The sequence below is a fragment of the Cyprinus carpio genome, chromosome A7 (genome assembly GCF_018340385.1).
Source record: "Cyprinus carpio isolate SPL01 chromosome A7, ASM1834038v1, whole genome shotgun sequence".
Lineage (NCBI taxonomy): Eukaryota > Metazoa > Chordata > Actinopteri > Cypriniformes > Cyprinidae > Cyprinus > Cyprinus carpio.
This window is the reverse complement of record NC_056578.1, coordinates 14,138,136-14,153,756: the sequence shown is the minus strand read 5'-3', so window position 1 is coordinate 14,153,756 and position 15,621 is coordinate 14,138,136. Positions and strand designations below refer to the sequence as shown.

The 15,621-nt window shown below is 37.1% G+C and overlaps 1 pseudogene; it reads left to right on the top strand.

The window, feature by feature from the left end:
* Nucleotides 1-1,847: 1,847 nt before the first annotated feature.
* On the top strand, nucleotides 1,848-8,201 carry LOC109055806 (annotated as a pseudogene).
* The last annotated feature ends 7,420 nt before the right edge of the window (nucleotides 8,202-15,621 follow it).

Below are 15,621 nucleotides of genomic sequence, written 5' to 3'. Positions count from 1 at the left end.
ACGGCACCCATTCACTGCAGACGATCCACATGTGAGCAAGTAATGTAATGCTAAATTTCTCCAAATCTTTTTCAGTTAAGAAACAAATTCATCTATATCTTGATGGCCCGGGGGTGAGTAAATATTCAGAAAACTTTCATTTTGAGGTGAACTTTTTGTGGTATCCCTGCTGAAAACATCATCTTTACATGGTTCAGGCTGATGCCATTATGGTTTCCAACAAAACTGAAGCTATTGGTCAAGCTGGTTAACCTAGGAAGTCTTCTTGGTTTTACTCTCTGCTGCAGCACTAATGAACAAGTTCACACTTTACTCAGTGAGCTGGCATGAACTAGTAGATTTGATCTGCAAAACTGAATTTATTTTTTTTTTTAATTATGAATAATTGCTTGTGAATGATTCATTCTTTCCCATTTGTTATTCTTTAATAGAAAGTAAATATTCAATGTGCAGTACAGCTAAATAATTATATAACATCTTCGTAAACAAGACATATGGCGTACTATTTAAGGTATTACTGATTTGTTTATATATTTCAACCTGTTCTGATTTATGCCTTGGGTTGTGACGTCCAAATCAGTAGAATGTACATTAATTTACAATGGATCAGACGTGATAGAAATAGAGTGTGTGAGAATCCATCTGCACAGGAAGAAAGGATAGAAGCGAGAGAGTATCCTACCCACCCACACACACACGTGATAGAGGCACTGCTCCAAATCCCTGGATGAAAAGATTAATAGTGCAGGCGAAAGAAGGGGGATGAGAACTTTTACACACTCGAGTGAGAGTGAAGCGATTGTGCTGATGCAGTAGATGAAGTCACTCTGAAACAGTCTTACAGATCATAGTACTCTAGAGTACTTTTCTTGTTGAGTATTAGAAAATAAACTCTCCTATAACGCTTTTAACACTAGTTTTCACGCTAGTTTATTTAACTTCATTAAACATCACAATGCCCACTACAGTGCCAGTTTGCAAAGCAGAAATAAATAATATATTTTTTTTTATAATTTTGGCAAATGTACAACTTGATTCTAAATATGTATAATTAAAATATTGATATTTTAGATTTTTTTTCTTTGTCATTCAACTTTTTATTTGCTATTTTACACTATTGAATTTACTCTTTGACATGTTGGTTATCAATTATGATAGCTTTTTATATTTTTAAAGGGAAAAGTGCAAACTGATTACGCCACTCCTTATGTAACTGTATTGTTAAAATTTAATATTTTATTATATTTTTTTCCTTTTAAGATTTGGGTTTAAAGAATTAAATAATCTAGGGCATGGATAAAAAAACAATAAATTATTGAAGCTTTTTAAAAAATATCAGAGATATAATATGTGGAGAGTGTTGTGAGGTTGTTATGAAGGTTTTTTTATTATGATTTTTATATCAAAAATTTTTTTTTTTTGAAATCATCCCATGGGACTTGAAAGTTCAAATTAAAACTCTTTATTGGTAATAGTGCACATTTTGTGCAGTATTCATGATCTTTATTTAATATTTAAACAACAATTAAATATTGCACTGCATGCAGTTACACTGCTTTTCTTTATAAATAAGTTGAAATTCATAGAGGGGCAGACCATTCACTTTTTTTCTCTGCAGAGCAATCGACCCTTTGCTGATGTTAAAGTTAGACTCATTCTCTGCAGGAAATGTGACATCTTATATTATAATGATGCAAGATCAATGTATGTCTCTGTTTTCTGCCTGCCTCTCTCTCTCTTTCTCCTTGCTGTGTCTTGCGCTCTTCTTTCACAATATTCTCAAAACATGATAGAAAATCCATTTTAAAAATCCTGAAATGCAGTCGATACTGATTGTCCCTTTCAGGATGCAGATGTGGAGTTTAAACACATATCTGCATGGTCCTAAAGATGATCTGAAGCACAGGTTACTATGGAGGAAGGTATATTCAGCAGAGGGTATGTGTTTTATACAGCACTGTATATGTCCCAATATTTATTCAGATTATAGAAGCACAAGGTTAAAGTGTGTATTTAATCTATTTTAATTTCATTAATTTATCTATTTAGAGCTAAAGGCTTTCATTATTATTAATATTGCCCAAAAATAACCATATCTAGAAAACATAATCTGAGCAATGAGAATATGAATGCTTGGTCATCTTAGCAGAGATTGTTAAAATGTATTTCTAAGAATATAACTTCTAAATTGCACCTAATCATGTTATTATACAAACATGATAGTATTAAATTATATTTTGCCATTGTATGCCATTTGGTTATTGGTGTGAGCTGCTGCTGTGTGTTAGGCTTTCATATCTTAACCAGAATGCCCTTTTCAGATAATTAACAATACAAAATGATACATTTTTGCCTGCATTCAGTATAATAAATAATGACTCATAAGTACTGTTATGATATAGTATGATTCCAGTATCGGTTCTGTATTTGAGATATTAGCTTTTACTCATTGCGACCAAGCCCATTTGTATATTTCTGTCATTGTTTTTTATGGCCGTATCACATCTGAAAACCTTTCACTTTTTAATTCTCTCCTCCTCTCTCTCTCTCTCTCTCACTGTGTCCAGCTCAGTTGAAAGCTTTGGTAGCCTATGTGAGGCAGAGTTGAGGGGTATGACATTTGTATATGCTCTTTCTCCGGGTCAGGACATCATCTTCTCCAGCTGTTGCAACCTCACACTGCTTAAACGCAAACAGGTAAGCAAACTCACTTCATCTCGATCTAATTTTTATCTTGATTTCTTGTGATCAAAGCACATTTGCACAATCGTTGTACAGTTTGACTAAAACAGGGGTCTCCAACCCTGCTCCTGGAGAGCTACTGTCCTGCAGATTTCAGCTCCAACCCCAATCAAACACACCTGAACCAGCTAATCAGGGTGTTTAGGGCTACTTGATAATTACAGACCGGTGTGTTGGAGCAGGGTTGGAACTGAAGTCTTCAGGATGGTAGCTCTCCAGGAGCAGGGTTGGAGATCCCTGGACTAAAATGTGTTCATGAACACCTTGTTCTCTTTCAGTTTACCACTAGATGTCAGACCTGGGCTGTCAGGCTTTTTTCCTCCTATTCGATGACATTGATCACTCCATGTGCCAGTCAGATACAGAGGCCTTTTCCTCATTCGCTCACGCCCAGGTCACCGTGGCCAATGAGATCTTCTGTTTCCTGGGGCAACCACCTGTCTTCCTATTCTGTCCCACTGGTAAGCTAATGCATAAATATATCCAGCTTAGTTCATTACAGAATAAAATTCTGTATAATGGAGTGACACATTTACTTAATGATACCTTAAAGGAATACTTCAAAAATGAAAATTGGCTTAAAATGTATTCACTCTCAGGCTGTGCAATGTGTAGATGAGTTTGTTTCTACATCAGAACAGATTTGTAGAAATGTAGCATTACATCACTTACTCAGCAATGGATCCCCTGCGGTGAATGGGTGCCGTGAGAATGAGAGTCAAAACTGCTGATACAAAACATCACAATAATCCACATGTAATTCACAAGTCTTCAGTCCATCAATTAACATCTGTGTGTTAGAAACAAATCCATCATTGAGGTATCTAACTTTAAACTACAGCCTCTGGCCAAAATATCCATAAATCCATTATCTATGCTAATTCCTCCTCCAGTGAAAAAGACCATCCCCTTTTTTCCTTTTCTCATCAAAATTCACCAACATATTTGTTTACAACTGTTTTGTATTGTTTTTGCTTCTGAGCAGTGCTTGATCTGTGCATATTTCTCTCCTGATTCAGACTAGACTTGAGGAAGCAACAATTTAAAGTTAAAAATGCCTTGATGGATTTGTTTATTACAAACATGCAGCTTTTACTTTACAAGATGTTTTTTGATGGACTGGAGATTACCTGTGGATTATTGTGATGTTTTTATCAGCTGTTTTGACTCTCATTCTCACGGCACCCATTCACCGCAGAGGATCCATTGGTGAGCAAGTGATGTAATACTAAATTTCTCCAAATCTGTTTCAATGCCGAAACAAACTTATCTACATTTTGGATGATCTGACACTGATCTTCCTGTCTTAAAACCTCATCGTCATTCTCTGTCCTTTCTTACATTGTTCTGTCCTTCTTTCAGCCAAACAGTACTGTGCTGTTATTTCTTTTCTCTCTAGAGTACTGTAGCTCTCTGTGCAGTCCAATTATGTCAAAGACTTCATACCTGCTGACTATTGGGGATCATCTTCTCCCTGGCATCTCTGTCATTTGGACCGGTGAGAGACATTTTCCATGTGTCCTTTAAAAATTCACACTCAGTGTCCGTTTTTACAGAAACCACATTTCTAACATTCACATATTTGGTCATCACTCTGCTATATGGGAATAAGGTGATATGACGGGAACTGAATCCTGAATCACTAGCTGAGGTCCAGTCGGTGCTTCAACGGCCGCCCCTCATTTGGGATAACCTCCATGCTAATGATATATGACTCCCGACGTGTCTCTCCCCCCCCACCCCCACAGGAGGCCACAGAAGGTCAAAACATCCTTTCTATTAAATATATTCTATTTACTACTGATTTGTGTGCCATTTTCATCTGTTTTAAATAAAGCTGATGCTGTTGAAATTACAATAATGGTTCAACATGGATTTAACACTGTAAAATGCATTTTATTTAAATATTGGTATTCAGTATGGTAATGTTGTACTTTTATTAATGTTTCTCTTGCTCTCTCAGGTAGAAATGGCGAGACCGTGTGGGCCGTTTCATGGCTGCATGTGATGATGTGGCATTACTGCACAGTGCTGTTGTGAACAGCATCAGTAGGGCTCTTCTCTATGACCTTTACCCTTACGTCTGGGACCTGAGAAACACCTTGCTGGTGGCCAAGGCTTTCATCTGTTGGCTAGGTGAGAGAGACAGTGTGGATGATTTGATCTTGACGATCTTGTCCTTTGTCATGTAGGCCTTTTCCCCCACTGTGATTAATAAAAAATTAATGAATTCATCTCCTATCTTCTCATAAGCATATTTTCTTTCACAGAGGGTCGTATACTGAATGAAGGTTCTCCACTTGGCTCCTGGAAGAACTGCTTCCACTGTGAGTGTCAAACATGTACCTATACATTCTAGCATATTAATTATAAAGATATATTTCTACTTCAAGTAAATGTTGTTCTTCTGAATTTTATATTCATCAAAGAATCCTGAAAAACAGTTATCCCAGTTTCCACAAAAATATTCAGCAGCACAAGTTTTCAAGAAAATGTTTGTTAAGCACTAAATCAAAATATCAGTATAAGTAATGGCTGCTGAAAATTCAGCTTTGCAATCACATTTAATTTTAAAATATTTTAAAGTAGAAAAAAGTTATTTTAAATTGTAATATTTCACAATACTACTCTATTTTTTTTTATCAAATAAATGCAGCCTTGGCAAGCATAAGAGACTTTATTCAAAAACATTGAAATAACTTTTGAAGTGTAGTGTATATTTAAATATGATGCATCAAAACGTCACATTAGCAGCAAAAATGTCTTGTAACCAATCGAAATACATCAAATTAATATATGCATATTCAAATAACACAACTGATTAGTACAAACCTGTGTGTTCCTGCAGTGGATTGATACCCTTGATGTTTGGGATTGTTCACAGGGTGTGGAGCTTCCTCAGGGGCGGAGCTCCATGGTTTGGAGGCGGAGCCATGGATGTTTAAAGGGGGACTATCTGGAGAGGTGCAGGTAGGAATTATATAATTAATGATTCAGCTTCAAATTCAGTTACGAATTTCATTAAATTAACATAACTTGGCAGATTAATTTGCTGTAGTTTTTTCACAGTCTCCTTTATATTTTCCTGTCTCGTTCTTGATTTGTCTGCCTCTGGTGTTGGTGTGAATCAGATGCTTCTGCCTGTGGGGACCAGCAGTGAGTTGTTCAGTCACCCCCCCCCTTTGTTCCCCACCTCTCAACTTTATAATATACAGCCATTCCAGCAAAAAGACAAGGTAACTCAAGCACACTTGTTAACACATTGATTCACATCTCATTATACATTTATGACTCTAATCATTGTTTTTTCCACAACTCTAGATGGAGCTGTACCGAATGGTGCGTCAGTTGCATCAGAGGGATAAAGGGATTTCATTGGAGATAGGCAAGAATTCCTCTCAAGCATTATCACAGAACCTATATAAAATGTTCTGTCTTTTATTGTTCAGTAGATGCCTCCATCTGAGCACGAAATTATATCTTCTCATAGCGGCCACTGATTTCCTGAGATAACGTGACAATAAACACATTTATAATGTTACAAAAAAAAAAGTATGTGACACTGAAGACTGGAATAATGGCTGCTGAACATTCAGCAGTAATAGATGTCATTTCAAAAGATATTAAAATAATATATCAATTTTAGATTTAAATAATATTTCACAACATTACTGCTTTACTGTATTTTTGATTAAATAAATACAGCCTTGGCAAGTTTAAGAGACTTTTTTATACAAGATTAAAAAAATGTATCAACCCCAAACTTTTGAATGATTCTGTATATAAAGGGAAAACACACTCTGTAAGAAAATACAAGAAAAACAGGAGGTTGTATTAAAACGTAATGCCTCAATGTTTCTCAGTTCTGAAAAATCAGTGAGGTGTATGAGAAATATCAGCCTCTTTCTGGTGTATGTTTGTGTTTCAGGTGTCTGGGTGCGTCTCTGGCCTTGTGCCCAGAGTACAGCTTGGTTCTGGAGGATGAACTGGGTGTAACTGTGGGTATTCTGGATGTTTGCTCCTTTGCCAAACGATGTCAGGCCACCTGGCGACCTGCTATGAAGGACAAATATCCTTCACGCCTTCATGAAACAAGTGGTCATAGCGCAACAAAGGTAAGAGTTAAAGCTAAACACACAGCCACACTTTAGACACAATTATTTGCAGTGCTTTTAACATGGTGCAATAGTAACATCTAATCCTGACATGGCTTGAATTGCACTTTCTCCTCCAAACACATAGGAGGCGCTGCTATATTTCCATAAAGAACAGGACTATCCAGACTACCTGCTGTATCATTTCTCATCTCAGCTCAGGCTAGAGGGTCTTCCTGAACTGGTGGACTGTAGTGTCAGTCGTAGCCTCCTCACAGCTCTGCTAATGGCCCTCAAAGCTAAAGGTGAGCTAACGTTGATTGTAATCTTATGCATATTTTCATTCTGGCTGGTAGTATCATTAATGTTGGCCTTAAGTATTTCATTTCTCTTTCTTCTTTAGGTTCACAAATAGAATGGATCACAAATAGAATTTCTGACAAAGCTGGGATTTCTGGAGATCCTCCGTGGAGAAGCATGGCCTAGAGAGGGTGTAGTTTTGGGGAGGCTGTTATAAGCAAACAGCCAAAATACACAGGATCCAGTGAAAAAAATAATAATCAGATTATAGATGAACATGTTGCCATGTTTGAGGCCAGAGCTGGGGTTATAGTTGTTCTTAGAAAAATGGCTGGATTTAGAAAGTGCTTTGGTGCAGTGTTAAGGTCTATTCACAAAAATAACATATAAAACGAAATGCATTTTGCATGCCAAAATCAAATCCAAGTACAGATTAAAAAAATACTGTACTATGATGATCTGCAATTTTTGAAGGTCTTTTTAAGCATTTTCATTTTGGAGAATAACAAAAGATTGGCTTTGGACTGATTTGTTTTAGTGTTAAAATATTTTGTTTGTAAATATTTTATTTATAATAGCACAAGCCACAGTAAAAAAAAATGTACAAACACATATTACAAAACAAACAATGATGTTGGACAATAGGATAGGGCTTCAGTGAAATGTAGGTGTACTGTTTACTCTGAGTAGTTGTGGGACTATCAGAGATTGTCTGTAGGGACTTAAACTGGTCTTTTGGCTTCAAGGTCAAAGCTGAGGTTTTGACAAAACGTTAGGAACAAAATGAGAACTTGATAGTGCTCACTTGTTTACAGCATTATCTTCATTAATCAGCATTCAGTTTGCTTTCTTACTGCACCATGCATTTGGAGCTTTTATTGGTTCATATAAACCTTTGGCTCTGCTTTTGGGGATAAAAAAAAATTGCTGTTTTTTTCTCTTATTGAGAGTGAGTATAAAATCTTTTATAAAAATCTTTACTGTTACTTTTGATCCATTTATTGAGCCTTTGCCAAATAAAAGGATTCATTTTTTTTTTAAATGGCATGTGCTGTCACAGTTGTATATTTAGATATTATCTATGAATTTATGTGAACGCTATACATCAGTTGCATTCATATTGGCTGCAGACCATTGCTTGTGTGAGCGCAAGTTCTGTTCTGGTGAGGTTACTTTTTCAGTAAGGATTCTGTATTCTTTGAGGTTTTTCACTGTCAGCAACAGCATCAAGTGCCTAGAGCTGCAGCCCAACTGCTTGCTGGGAGACTCACCTGCACAGGTAAGAGGGAAACAAACAAAAACTGGCTGAATACAGAGATGAAACCCAGAGGGTGTGCTAGACTGTGTGTGTGTGTGTGTGTGTGTGTGTGTGTGTGTGTGTGTGTGTGTGTGTGTGTGTGTGTGTGTGTGTGTGTGTGTGTGTGTGTCTGCTCACAACTTGGGTTGCTCAAAGTGATGTCTGTGTAAGCTGAAAGCAAGGCTGCAGAGAGAATAAATTATTTAGTTGTTTAAAAATAGAATAACACTACAAAAGACCTGTGTCTGTGCATTACTCACTGCTTGCAATAGATAAGAGACGTGCTCAGGGTTTTTTGAATGGGAGTTTGGTTAAATCCCCTAAAATAAGGTCCGTGGTTTACACAAGCTCAAGATACTTTCACCTTGTATATTATATTCATTCATTACACACAGACTGATATATTTCAAATGTTTATTTCTTTTAATTTTGATGATTATAACTGACAACTAAGGAAAATCCCAAATTCAGTATCTCAGAAAATTAGAATATTACTTAAGACCAATACAAAGAAAGGATTTTTAGAAATCTTGGTCAACTGAAAAGTATGAACATGAAAAGTATGAGCCTGTACAGCACTCAATACTTAGTTGGGGCTCCTTTTGCCTGAATTACTGCAGCAATGCGGCATGGCATGGAGTCGATCAGTCTGTGGCACTGCTCAGGTGTTATGAGAGCCCAGGTTGCTCTGATAGTGGTCTTCAGCTCTTCTGCATTCTTGGGTCTGGCATATTGCATCTTCCTCTTTACAATACCCCATAGATTTTCTATGGGGTTAAGGTCAGGCGAGTTTGCTGGCCAATTAAGAACAGGGATACCATGGTCCTTAAACCAGGTACTGGTAGATGTGGCACTGTGTGCAGGTGCCAAGTCCTGTTGGAAAATGACGTCTGCATCTCCATAAAGTTGGTCAGCAGCAGGAAGCATGAAGTGCTCTAAAACTTCCTGGTATACATAACTTTGGACCACTCAGCAGCAGTCCAGTCCTTTTTGAAGCGAGACGCTTCTGACATTGTCTGTTGTTCAAGAGTGGCTTGACACAAGGATTGCGACAGCTGAAACCCATGTCTTGCATACGTCTGTGCGCAGTGGTTCTTGAAGCACTGACTCCAGCTGCAGTCCACTCTTTGTGAATCTCCCCCACATTTTTGAATGGGTTTTGTTTCACAATCCTCTCCAGGGTGTGGTTATCCCTATTGCTTGTACACTTTTTTCTATCACACCTTTTCCTTCCCTTCACCTCTCTATTAATGTGCTTGGACACAGAGCTCTGTGAACAGCCAGCCTCTTTTGCAATGACCTTTTGTGTCTTGCCCTTCTTGTGCAAGGTGTCAACAGTCGTCTTTTGGACAACTGTCAATTCAGCAGTCTTCCTCATGATTGTGTAGCCTACAGAACTAGACTGAGAGACCATTTAAAGGCCTTTGCAGGTGTTTTGTGTTTGAGTTAATTAGCTGATTAGAGTGTAGCACCAGGTGTCTTCAATATCGAACCTTTTCACAATATTCTAATTTTCTGAGATACTGAATTTGGGATTTTCCTTAGTTGTCAGTTATAATCATCAAAATTAAAAGAAATAAACATTTGAAATATATCAGTCTGTGTGTAATGAATGAATACAATATACAAGTTTCACTTTTTGAATGGAATTAGTGAAATAAATCAACTGAAGGAGTGGATGCCGAGTTGCTATATCCTTCATATTGATATTAATTATATTATTACATTATTTCTTGTTTGACTATTAATCAAGTTATGGCAAGAGTAAAATGTGTAACCTGATGTGCGCTTATGAGATATTAAAGAATCCTGCTTTATGCTGTACTTCTACTCTCTAAGATGATGACTTCATAGTGTGTGTGTAAACAAACCATACTGATAAATTCTAGCTAGGGCTAGACGGCCTTGAAGTTCTGATATGTTTTTTTCTGCGTATGTGTGTTAGTATCTGTCTGTACAGGGAGAAGCTCAGACAGTCCCAGGACAAACGTTCAACTGCCAATGTCCAGCTTATCAGATATATACGTCTTTAGAGAGTTTATCTAGGTTTTGGAACCAATCAGAATTTTGTTGACTTATGCATTGACGCAATTAGTTCTCTGTCAAGAGTATAATTGTTGGTGATTTTGAGTTGTACGCAGAGCGGCCTACGAATTCCATCGAGAGTACTGAAGCTGACTTCTGCTGATGAAACTGCAAACCATGTTCTTCAGTAAATTTTTCTTTAATTGAACGCATCTCTGACTCCTGGTCTTCATTGCGACACATCTGGTCCTTGGGTTTTAACTGTAAATTCCCCTACACAACTTTTTGATGATATTCTAATTATATGACCAGCACCATATGCTCTCTTCTGTGGGGTACATCGGGCAGTAGGCTACATCCAAAAGCCCACTTACCATTCATAGACCTCAAATATAGCTTTTCATATAAAAGATTTATGTAGTAACAACTTTACATGGCCGCTCAATCTAATGTTAACCTACAGAAATGTGCGCTCTTGAAGTGTGTGTGGAAACTGAACAGCAGCGCGCTCACAGCAGGACAGATGGAGGCACCGATGCGCTCACTTGCTCTTAAAATACTCCGTAATTTTTGGTCATAGGTCCAAAATATCTTAAATTGTGTTCCGAAGGCGAACAAAGCTTTTACGCGTTTGGAATGACATGGGGGTAAGTGAATAATGACAAAATTTTCATTTTTGGGTGGAGTAACCCTTTAAGATCTTTATGATTTAGAATGTATGTAAAACTGACATCTTAGATACGTCTATCAGCACACAGCAGATGCTTTCAGGTTAAAATCCGCGTGAGCCGGAAGTTGAAACGTCTTTTCTCCAGTGTTTTTTTTGTGTGGATTGACTTGCATGGATGAATTGTTCACCACAAAATGATCAATTTAGGCAAAGTAAATATGGTCAATTTTGATTTCAGTTGGACTTTAAGTGATCTTTAACAGATCTTGCTGATGTATGTGTGCTATCTTGTTATTTTTGTAGCCCAAACTCAGAAATAAGTTAGCATTTTAGCACTTCCAGCTTCATTGTACTTAAGCTAATGTTTTTTTTTTTTTTTTTTTTTGGTTTTTGGTTAAATGCCTGAAAAAGAGGTCCGCAATTTTTTTTTTTTCACGTGTTCTATGACATAAAATACATCAGTTATACCCTTTTTAAGCTTTTATTTCCCGAAAAAGATGTTGCTTACAAGTGGCTAAATGGGACTACAGAGGTTGTCTTGGACAACCACTTTTGCTAACTATTCCTACTCAAACTTTCAGGGAAATGTTTTAAAATAAAGACTGAAAGAGTTAATGGTGGTGATGTTGAAGTCATCATGGTGTAGTTTGTTTATAGCCTATGTTTAAGTTTTTAGTTCGAGTGATTGTATTTAGAAGTCAAATTCATAAAAGTTGTGCTCATTTGAGAAGAGTATCATGATCAACAAAACATGTAAGAATCATAAACTTTTTTTTGTCACAAAGCTTATTTTCTGCAGTTATCCAAAATCCTATTGGGTTTTTGTTGAGAGAACGAGGGTAATGCTAACTTCTAGGTTAAAAATAAAAGTGACGTGACATACAGCCAAGTATGGTGACCCATACTCAGAATTTGTGCTCTGCATTTAACCCATCCAAAGTGCACACACACAGCAGTGAACACACACACCGTGAACACACACCCGGAGCAGTGAGCTGCCATTAATGCTGCGGTGTCCGGGGAGCAGTTGGGGGTTCGGTGCCTTGCTCAAGGACACCTCAGTCGTGGTATTGCTGGCCTGAGACTCGAACCCACAACCTTAGGGTTAGGAGTCAAACTCTCTAACCATTAGGCCACGACTTCCCTAAAGCTTAGCTTGTGTTTTCAGGTAGGCCTAGTCTTCAGTTAGCAAGCTAATAATTTGGTTTACTAAATTAGCATAATAAAACTTAATCTAAATATGCCGAAAGCTCTTTTAGATTAGCTAGAATATGCTGTTGTGAAGTCACACTAAATTTCCGACCAGGCATTTAGGAAGGGGGACTAAGGTTTGTCTGGTTAGCTTCAGCAGTTAGCCCCTGCTGGTAGAGCTGTGGCCTACTGCACTATTACGCTAGCACAATGCCATCTATGGCTCTGGTGATTGGATAAACTAGTTTGTCTCTGAAACAGAGTGGCCAGTGAGTGACTATGACAGCATCACATTCTCCACGACTGCACGTGCTGTCTGAGCAACTGCTATTGAGATGAATATAAACAGGAATGCTACCGGATAGCTCTCTTCAGATATTTTGACTTCCTTACCATGGTTGTGTTCAGACTGAAATGCTAGCATACTGCTAACTGTGTATCCATGGACTGTATTGCCTACTTTATGTGAACCTGTAAGTAATGTGCAACAATAAAGGTTTCAAACTGTGTTACGCTTCATTGCATTAAAAAAGTATTATGAAACTTATATGACATACTGGTATTTTGTAAAATAATTTTTGATATGGTGTACACAAATGTATTTAAGTGGTTCTTGATTGTAGTTCTGATAGTGAACTGAAGGTGGCAATGTATATTCATTACTGAATATAGTTTTTAGTCTAGTTGCTGCCCCCATGTTCCTGCCCAAGCCTCCAGACTTCACTAACCGCCCACCGCTCCCTTGGGCTTTCTTGTATTGTAGCACGTCTTCTTTCTCTCCGTTTCTCTTTGTATTTTTTCACAGCATGAATCTATTCGATAAAACTCAAGGACACGCCTCTTATGGTATATGATATTTGATATTTGCATGGCCGCATGCTCACATTTGATAACTTCTTTGCCTAATTAAGCAGGCAAGGCTTTGGAATATATATTAATATTATTCAGCAGTATTATTTTGGGAAAATAAATTATATATGTCATCATGAGCATTTTTAGCTCCCTTTTCCATTTTGAAATGGTTTTTCTGTCATTCAGCAGTTCACCTTCACAGAAAGCGGTGTTCACCTTCCTCTCAGCTTACCCTGTTTTATTTGTACAGCAGCCTTCAGAACATGGATTGGCTCTCAAGAGCTCTTGCTCTCTCAGATGATACATGAAATGCCACTTTTGAGCAGCAAATGAGCATATTAGAATGATTTTGGAAGGATTTTGTGATATTGAAGACTGGAATAATGTCTGCTGAAAAATAGCTCTATCATAGTAATAAATTACTATATTCAAATAGAAAAGTAATTTTTAAATTGTAATAATATTTCTTATTATTACTCTTTTCATTGTATTTTTGCACAAATACATGCAGTATTGGTGAGAATAAGAGATTTCTTTCAAAAACATTAAAGAATCTTACAAACCCCAAACTTGTGAATGGCAGTGTATATAAAATTAATAAAGTGTATATGTGTGTAATGTATGTATTCTTTTGTTTCAACAAGGTTCATGATTTAAAAAAAAAAAAAAAAAAAAAAAAAAGCTTAATAAAACAAGTTACTTTTTTAAAAAGCATTTGAAAAAAAATTTGTCCCTTATTTGTACCCTGTTCATGGAAAAAGCCAACTTATGTATGCAGAGACACTGAAGGGAAAATGAGCTCCAGTGCAAAACATTTGAATGCATCTTTCTGACTGTACTTCTGGGACTCTTTGTTTCATTGTTCTATACTGAAGGACTCCCAGTAAAAGGACTGCCAATAAAAGAGCACTGAGATGAAAACCTAGCATCAGCAGCAGCAGGAAGGACACACCCAGAATTCTCTTTCCCATCTGAACAGGAAAGCAATGTCACCCAGGAGGCTCATATACCGTCTGTTCACTCTCTTTTTCTCTCAGATATTTGTTTCCTTTTTATAAACAAATGTTTTTGTTGTTGTTGTCGTTGTTGATTTTTAGCATCACATTAATCAGTTTGCATGGTTGTACATTCTCACACAAGAAGCCAGTTGACAGGTTTACAGATTTCAAGCTGTTACAAATTGGTAAACATCCGTAGACGACATACTAATTATAAAACAGATTGTGTTGTGTGGAAAATTTCTACTGTGATGTTTTATGATTAGAGTGTCACTGAAATAGTTTGAGATTTGAAGAATAGATTTAAAAGATTCCTTCTCAAGCACACACACACACACACAGAGAGAGAGAGAGTCTTGAGTGCCGCAGGGAATCGGGTCTTCATTTCCAATGCAAATGCTGTGAATCACAAAGCATTAAATATTTTTTTTCTGGTGTTTTCATAACTCTCTGATCCAGTTATATAACCCTTACAATGTACTGATATATGCTATCTATGCAATTCTATAACCTATATTCAACATCTGTGACCCAGAATGGATTCATTATATAACTAGTTTCAATATCAACATGGTTATGGGTTCTTTTTTGTGCATCCGTGTGTGCAGGATCATCAGTTGTGAGCCCGTGCGATAACTTCAGTGGGTTTATACTATGAGTCATGTAGAGAGGACAGCATGAACAGCCTGTCTGCTAAACACCAGATCTCATTATCAGTGCACCACACCTCATGCTGCGGGACAGGATTAAGAGTCCCTATTCAGTTTCGATTTAGTGAACTCTCTAGACAAACAAACATGTAAACCACTTTTAGTCTATTGCACATTCTTACGACTCTTCCTACAATGAAACTAAGTCACTAAACGTAATATGTTTGCTGTGGAGGTTTAACTGTATACTTAATTTGTTGAAGATTAGATTTAGATTAGAGGTTATGTATGGTGCAAAAGGAAGTGACATATGATACATCACACCCCATCATTCTCTCTAACAGTTGAAAATTTGATCAAGTCTGCTGCCAATAGATTCATAACCATAATATTCTCTGAAGTGATGACACTTGATGTTCTCTAATTGTGAATGATACATCAGTTATTTCATTTCAACTCAAACAGCTCAAAAAATATTTTGTTTCAGCTCATGAGGTGGACAATCACATGTTCAACATTATTTAGGATATCAGACCAGCAAACAGCACAGCAGCTTGATCCTAGTTGTGAAGAACTTTCTTGTTTCTTGTAATCTTGTAAAGAGTGTCCATTTCTCTGTAGGTTTCTGACTGGTAAAATACAGCTGTAATTTCATACTGTAGTAAGAGAGAAATTATACACCAGCAAGAAAAGTGTGAACCATTAATCAATAAAAAAGAGGAGAATGGGATGGTAAGATGAGTGGAGGAATAAGATTGGATGGTTAGGATGTTTAGAGTGTGTGTGTGTGAGGGACAGTCTT